Source organism: Gekko japonicus, unplaced genomic scaffold (genome assembly GCF_001447785.1).
Source record: "Gekko japonicus isolate JY-2015 unplaced genomic scaffold, Gekko_japonicus_V1.1 scaffold504, whole genome shotgun sequence".
In the NCBI taxonomy this organism is placed as follows: Eukaryota; Metazoa; Chordata; class Lepidosauria; order Squamata; family Gekkonidae; genus Gekko; species Gekko japonicus.
The window spans coordinates 896,980-905,898 of NW_015164197.1; positions in this window are offsets into that span (position 1 = coordinate 896,980).

The window sequence follows — 8,919 nt, forward strand, 5'->3', positions numbered from 1 at the left end:
AAAAGGGAGAAAATTGACTCGGTGTTCAAAGCGGAAGAATGGTTGAAGCAGTTTCTTGGATCGAAGCAGGAAGAACAATCAGGCAGAGGGGGCCAAGCAGACACACTGGAAGAGACGGATGGTGACCCAGGAGGAGCAGTGGGCGGCACGGCCAGAGATGCATACGACTTGCGGCTAAGGGGGCCTAGATAACTCCTTTGAAGTCAAAGACCCGCAGCTGAAGGAGAAGATGAAAGAGATTTTGTGCACATTGAAGAAAGAAAATAGACAATTACTAAAACGGACTCACTAACTCTTGAATTCATTGACTTAAATGAAACGTTTTTTATTTTTATGACTAACTGAATACTAACTGTTAATGACCTTCCTTTCTTGGGGTTTTAGTCATAGTGTGGGGTTTTTATTACTTTCTGTCTTATTTCTTGGTTTTTTCCCCCCCATTTCTATTTTCTGTAGTTTTGTAGGTGTAACAAAAGCAATAAAGATACCCTGTCTTCAAGGATTATAAAAAAAAAGAAGGAAAGAAAAGAAAAAAAAATTACACAGGGAAGGGCCTGTATAAATGTTGTTCCTGTTGGTCTTTTGGTTTCCCATGCATGTTAAGACCACAACCTTCCTCTTGCTGCCTCAAGACCTTGCCAGGCAGTCCATATCGTTAGCCACAGTTTCAGTGGACAATTCTAATCCATTTCCTTGTAGAAAAGTAACAGCTACCCCTTCATCTCTTTGAGATGAGCAATCCCGAACCAGAGACTTTTCATCTGCTGTCAGCTTTCCCCCAATATTCAATTTTAAAATATTCCATATTCAATTTAAAAACTGCCCTGCCACCTTTTTGATTTTAAGCGCCAGCAGCCTGGTTCCTTCTCGGGACAAGTGGAGGCTGTCTCTTTTGTACAGCTCCCTCTTGTTCCAAAAAGCATCCCAGTGCCTAACAAACTTGAAACCCTTCCCCCCTTCCACGCATTGAGACTCCTGATCTGTGCTTGTCTCTCCAGCCCTGCGCATGGAACAGGTAGCACTCCTGAGAAGGCTACCTTGGAGGTCCTGAGTTTCCTGCCTAGCAGCCTAATTTTTCCCTCCAGGACCTCACAACTGCATTTCTCCACATCATTGGTGCCAGCATGTACAACGACCACTGGCTCCTCCCCAGCACTATCTACCAGCCCATCTAGAACATGCATAATGTCCGCTACCTTCGCACCAGGCAATGAAGTCACCATACGGTCAGAACGCCCACCTAGCGGTTCGAAAGCATAAGCGCGAGTAGATAATCGGGTACCTACCCCTAGGTGGCAGGGGGCACCCTCCTCCCCTGGGGGGGGCCTGCAGCAGGAGCATCAGCAGCAAAAACGGCGGCATCAGCGGCGACTGCAGAGCAACAGCGGCAGCAGCAGAGCAATGACGGCAGAGTGGTGGTGACCCTGTGAACACGATGCTGAGTGGCAGAGCCTGGGCGGAGGCAGAGTCTGGGAGGTGTGGCAACATGGTGGCGTGGCTCGGCGGAGCCAGCACAGACGGAGCCGGAAGCTGCGACTGGCACGGGGCCGCGTACCAAAAAGATGAGCCCACCAGAGGAAGCCACCAGAGGAAGACCTGTTCCAGGGGCCAGGAGACGGAACACCAAGGGATATCAGCACCCAAAGCCACCAGAAAAAATAATAAGATGCCGAACAACAACTGAGTCCTGCTGCCTGGGTGCCGGGAGGCAGTCACCCCCCATACAACAATGTGGCCCAAGATAGGTAATCATAAATGATATGTAAATCGCTCAGAGACCCTTCGGGGTCAGAGCGGTATATAAGCCGAAAGTTAAATAAATAAATAAACGTGGGTTTGCCACCCAGCTGTCTACCTGCCTAAAAATCAAATCACCAACTACCAAGAGCCCCCCTCCCTCCCTGCCAAGGGATGGTTCCTTGGTACAAAAGGATACCCATTCACCAGCTGAACAAGAGGTCCCTTCTGAGGGAACATTCCCCTTATCCGCAGCACGGCGCCCTGTTCCCCCTCAACCCTCATGCTCCCTGACAGTGGCAGGACTGCCATATTCAGAGTGGGACATATCTAACAATTCCCCGAGAGTCTTCTCCATGTGCCTAACTGACTGTCTCTGCTTTTCCAGGTCTGCCACCTTGGCCTCAAGGGAGGAAACTCATTCCCTGAGAACCAGGAGCTACTTGCACCGGGCATACCCCCAAGACTTCTGTCCAGTGGGCAGATAGTCATACATGTGACACTCTGTGCAAAACACTGGATAGCCCCCAACCCCCTGCTGGCATTCTGGCTTCATAATTGCTTTAAAATAATTATATATAATCCCCCTTTTAAACCCCTTTGTATTTGTGTGGTTCTCCTTGTAGAAGTCTACTTACCTTACTGGGAACCCAAGGAGATGAGGGCCCTGGCTTTCTGGCTTTTCCTGGGCTACTTACAGAGTCCCTAGTCTAAGAGCCACAGGCCAAGAGCCCTTTGGCTCATGTCAGAGGCTCATGCCTCTGGCAAGGTGCTGCCTTACATAGAAGCTTCACCCAGCAGAGGGTGTTGCCAGCAACTATTCAAATTCACCCAGGCACTCAATTACAGTCAAACAATGACCCTTTCACACCCTATCTCAAGCAGCCAGGACTCTGCAACGACTCACCCACACACTCCCAAACGTCCCCCCTCAGCTGAATCACCTCAGCTGAAAGTAAATTAAAAAACACTCACCCCTCTAGCAGATTTATCTCCTGCTCCTTCTCAGAGCTCAGCTGGGTCAGCTCTGCTTCTGGCAAGGTGCCAGAATAAAATGGGACTTACTTCTGAGTAGACCTATTTAAGATTGCTCCTGTAGTATTACACCATTTAGTTCACATATAATATAGGGGTAGACATTCTAATTTATATTAGCTTACAAACCCAAAGGGTTGATATTATTCTAGACTTGTTAGACATAATTCTAGACACCTTAACTAAGAATAAAAAATGCAATGCGTGATTGCACATTTAAACTAAACCTAATCCCTATTCTAGCATGACACAAGAGCAGTATCAGTTAGGTAGAATTTAAGTAGAACTGAGGCCATCAACAGCTATAGACGCTTTGGAAAATGACATTAAATAATGTCAATGCAATTTGGTGTTTTTTGTATATCTGTCTTCCCAGTGCTGATATTTTGTCTATACATATTCTCTTTTAGTGAAGACGCACTCTCTCTTCCTCTCTCTTGTATTGTCCATTCTCTGCTATTGGACACTATCTTTGGCATGGTCTTCCTACTGACATCTGTCTGCTATTGCTGTACTGAACTGGTCTCCAAAGATTCATAAGCCTTTGTCAGGCTTTCCTATATTGATTTTTAAATTGTACTTCCTCTTCTTTTTTTCCCCTAAGGGTCCCTTACCCTCCCCCATCTTATATGCCTACGTGTGTCATTTGTTTATAGGACTTGAGTAGGTCTTATGGGTCCCCCTATTGTAAAATGCCTACTTGTGATACAAATTAATAATCATAAATAGAGGCTGGATTCAAATTAGGGAAAAAGCTACAAAGGTGTTTTTCCTACAAAAAGATGTTATTAATAAAACAATAGTAGGATCTTACCTAAGTAATGTTTCAAAACTTAGGTAACGATTCTTTTTCAGTACAGCTGATCATTCCTAAAATATGCTGGGTACATTAACATGAAAAAGGGGGAAATAATGATATACCCGATGTATTTGTTACCAAGATAATTTCACTATGTTTCAGTATGCAAAATATACATGTTATATATGCAGGGTTTTGTTATCATGTTGAAATCATTGGAAACATTAACTACTTGTTCTTAGGCATCACATATTGTTGTGACTGAGTCAGTTCTGCGAAAGCTTGATCATGCCAATAAATGGACTTACTAGTTAAACTCAATTAACTTTGAACATTTTTTAATAGAGTTTTGTTTTGGACATGATCTACCCTCTTGAAAAGAGATGGTTTTCAAACGCATTTTCAAATAGGCAAGTTATGATGAAATATTAAATTCCAAAATATAATGTAAAATAAACTTAAACCAAATTTAGAACATGTTGACATTTGAATATACGGGTTTGAAGCACTAAGCATTCGGGAGTTTCCTGCTGTGCACCCTACAGAGTCTCCATCACTATCATCACTCATGCATAAAATAATTGTTTTTCAGCTTTACAATGGACCCAAGAAAGCCACACATTCTGTTTGAAATGAAAATGAAAGCAACATACTTAATCACATCATGAAGGGTCAGCTGTTACGTTCCAAACATGCATATTAGTTGTTCAATGGAAAATAAACTCCATTAACAATGAAGACTGTGCATTTAAGCTATTATATACTTTGAGGTCTGTTGTTTAAATGATATTTCATATGAATAAACTACAGCAGGAAAACAAATTTTGCATTTGCAGTAAGTTAAACAGTGCCAGCAAGAATTTAAACACATCTGGCATAGTTTAAGCAGGATTTTAGAATTATTACATTTTTTAAAAAAAGGTGGATACTGAACAGTTTTATGGAAGGCTTCAAACTAAAATATTTCTGCATTAAATCAATTTTCCTTGATTTGCTTCTAATTATTTCTTAACATGGATACACCAGCAATCTGAATGTATTATGTTTCTAGGAAAGTTTGTAATATTTCAAGCAAAACCTATCAGTGGGGGAAAAAAAGATTACTGATCTCCAGGCACAGGCATTACAGTCAGTGTCAGTGATTGAAAGGCTAAATGTGTTTAATAGTGTGAGTGTAAAGAGACCATCAGAGCAGATATCAACAATACTGAGCTTGTTGCTAACTTTTAGTCTTAGTTAAATTAAAGGGCTAAACTCATTTTAAGATTGCCTAGTTTTCCATAACAAATGTTTGCATATACAGAAAAACATAATTTTTTTTAATGGGGGTATTCTAGTAAACTGAAGTGGATTAGGTGTAGTTGTATATATTTTGAAACCAGCCTTTTATGAGTCATGTATTGATTTCTATGTTGTATCTTTACTCTGCTGGATGTGTGTTAGGTTAAACTAATGGGTTGAAAGGCTTGGAGAAAATATTCAATTTTAGAAATGCAGAGCAGAAATATAAGCCACAGCACTGAAACTATATACTCCCAAAGGAAGAATAGTCTCCCAAAGCAACTGGAACCATTGGTGATGATTGCAGATAATTATTTCAGGATTTCAGATGCAGGCACTTGCCCTATGGAAATCTCATTTGTAATCTCGGATCTTGTGTTTTGTCATTAGTTCACTATGAGATCAGAAACCGTCTGAGTTAGACAGCAACAATTGATTACACCGTACCTCCAATATGAACTGGCATTTGTTCTGTTTTAGATAGGATAGTCCTATCATTCTCCATAAAAACATGGCTTGGCTTGCAAAAGCTGTTTAAATGGAGCTTTCCCTTTAAATGGCTATTGCAAGCTGCATTGTGTGCGAGTTCACCCACCCCGTTCTCCATTACAGTTTGGTGTAGTGGTTTAGAGTGGTAGATTCTAACCTGGAGAACCAAGTTTGATTCCCCAGTCCTCCACATGCAGCCTGCTGGGTGACCTTGGGTCAGTCACAGTTCTCTCAGAGCTGTTCTCTCAAGATCAGTTCTTTCAGAGCTCTCTCAGTTCACAGGGTGTCTGTTGTGCGGAGACGAAGGGAAGGAGATTGTAAGCCGCTCTGAGACTCCGAGTGAAGGGTGGAATATAAACCCACCTCTTCTTCATTATGCCATATGGGGCCTGTCCACATAGGCTATGATGGAACCAAATAAATTCATCATTCCCGATTATTTCCCATATCATTCGGGATATTCAGAATATTGGAAAATACCAATATTTCTTGAGTTCTCATGAACTCCCATATTTGTATTCACAGATGCTGAAGCTTTTTGCCTATTTATATAGGTACTGAAGAACAATAACTTTCTAGAATGCTATTTTCTTGGTTCAAAATTAAGAATTTTTGAATTTATTTCATTACTTACCATTGATGAACTGTTTTGTCTTCCTGTTACTTTAATTTAGGAAAATATTCAAGTATTCCTTAAGGGCCCACTGAACCAGGCAAACCTAGTGATCTGTTTTCATATTATGTTTGGATTGGATGGTGTGAGCAGGTGCCCAGAGTGAATCTTTGTTAGCTCATGATGGCTCTCAGCAGCTCTGCAAGCATCATTGTAAGTAGAAGCAGCTATTTAGGTATGACACAGTGTAACTTTATTAAACCTCACCTACACTGTTTTTCCAACACTAATTCTCCCTAACCTAATGGACATAAACTCTTTACAGAACAGCACACTGCCATGAACTTTTGTTCTCATATTATTCACAGTATAAAATTTCCACACTAAAATACTGTTAGGTTCTGATGGATACTAGAAAACTCCATTTACATTGAATAATAATAGCACTTCAAAATGTCTCAATGGATTTCAATATGCACTTTGCAACGATGGCTATGGTAAAATTCTGCTTATGGTGAAATTATTTTTGAAAAAAGATTACTCCAGCAGAAATGTAAAATATGTCTTTTTATAATATGCTTAATGTTCTCAAGTGTGGAATGAAATGCCTCTTGTAAATTTATAACGGATTTATTTTACATTTGTTATTTGCAAAGTTATCTAAAATGTGTGCTCCTCTCATGTCTATTTCAATTATGCTGGTATACAAAAGAAGAAACATTTGATGGGTGACTCACATGTTTTCTCACTTGTGGTTTATGATTTTGGTTTCACTCTGTTCAAAATACACTACAAGCCTGTTTATAATAATCCATTATGATCAATGATATTGAAGTACAGTAGAGAATGGCTCATTATGAAGATACTTGCTTGCTGCTTTTGTAATGGACCATAAATACCACCCAGCAAAATGGTTAGCTAGTCTGCAGCCCAATTCTGTCCCACTGTGTTAAATGGATCTTACTCCCCATAAAAGGTGCACAAAATTTCTCAATCACTGAGTATTAAACAGTTAGCAGTGCAATCCATATAGAGATTTTGGGTTGGATCCAACTACCTTCTTCAAAAGTGAAAAGGGGAGAAAATTTTCCCATAGACTATCAAAAGAGATATACTAAGGAGGATAAGACCTGCTTGGATAAAAGCTATGAGGGATGGAGGCTATAGCAAGAAAGGGAAATAGGTGAGATTGAGTGAAAAAGCTACCTGGATCCAACCCTTTCTACTACAAGTAAATTGCTATTGTGCAAAGTAAATTACACCAAACCAACCATTTTTGTTTTTTGTTGTTGTTCAGTCACACAGTCGAGTCTGACTCTTTGTGGCCCCATGGACCACATCATGCCAGGCCCTCCTGTCTTCCGTCATCCTCCGGAGTATGCTTAATTTCATGTTTGTTGCATCCGTCCTCGGAGTTTGCTTAATTTCATGTTCGTTGCATTGATAACACTGTCTAACCATCTCATCCTTTGCCATCCCCTTCTTCTTTGACCTTCAATCCTTCCCAGCATCAGGGTCTTCTCCAGTGAGTGCTCCCTTCTCATTTGGTGGCCAAAGTATTTGAGTTTCAGCTTCAGTATCTGGCCTCCCAGGGAACAGTCAGGGTTGATTTCTTTTAAGATTGACTGATTTGGTCTCCTAGCAGTCCAAGGGACTCTCAAGAGTCTCCTCCAGCACTATAATACGAAAGTATATATTCTTCGCCGCTTGGCCTTCCTTATGGTCCAACTCTTGCAGCCATACATTACTACTGGGAATACCATTGCTTTGACCATAAGGACTTTTGTTGGCAGGGTGATTTTTTTTTGTTATGCTGTCTAGGTTTCCCATAGCTTTCCTCCCAAGGAGCAGGTGTCTTTTAATTTCATGGCTGCAGTCACCATCTGCAGTGATCTTGGATCCCAGGAGCATGAAGTCTGTCACTGCTTTTATGACTTCCCCTTCTATTTGCCAAGGAGTGATGGGGCTGGATGCCATGGTCTTTTGATGTTGAGTTTCAAGCCAACTTCTGTGCTCTCCTCTTTCACCCTCAGCAAGAGGCTCTTTAGTTCCTCTTCACTTTCTGTCATTAGAGTGATATCGTCTGCATAGCTGAGGTTGTTGATGTTTTTCTTGGCAATCTTAATTCCGGTTTGTGATTAATCTAGGCCGGCATTTCGCATGATGTACTCTGCATATAAATTAAATAAGCAGGGTGACAATATACATCCTTGTCATACTCCTTTTCCTATGCTAAACCAATCAGGCATTCCATATCCGGTTCTAACTGTCGCTTCTTTATCCTTATACAAGTTTCTCAGGAGAGATGTGAGGGGGTCTGGTACTCCCATCTCTTTAAGGACTTGCCATAGTTTGTTGTGATCCACACAATCAAACGTTTTAGTGTAGTCAATGAAGAAGATGTTTTTCTGGTACTCCCTTGCTTTCTCCATAATCCAGTGAATGTTGGCTGTTTGATCTGTAGTCCCTCTACCTCTTAGAAACCCAGGTTGTACTTCTGGCAGTTCTCTATCCATTTACTGCTGAAACCTAGCTTGTAGGACCTTGCTAGCATGTGAAATGAGTACAATTGTGTGATAGTTTGAACTTTCCTTGGCATTGTCCTTCTTTAGGATTGGAATGTAAATTGATCTTTTCCAATCCTGTCGTCACTGTTGCGTTTTCCAAATTTGCTGGCAAATTGAGTGCAGCACTTTAACAGCATCATCTCTTAAGACTTTGAATAGCTCAGCTGGGATACCATCACCTCCGCTAGCTTTGTTGTTAGTAATGCTTTCTAAGGCCCGTTTGACTTCGGATTCCAGGATGTCTGGCTTGAGGTCAGTGATCACACCGTCATGGTTGTCAAAGACATTGAGGTCAGTGATCACACCGTCATGGTTGTCAAGGACATTGAGGTCAGTGATCACACCGTCATGGTTGTCAAGGACATTGAGGTCAGTGATCACACCGTCATGGTTGTCAA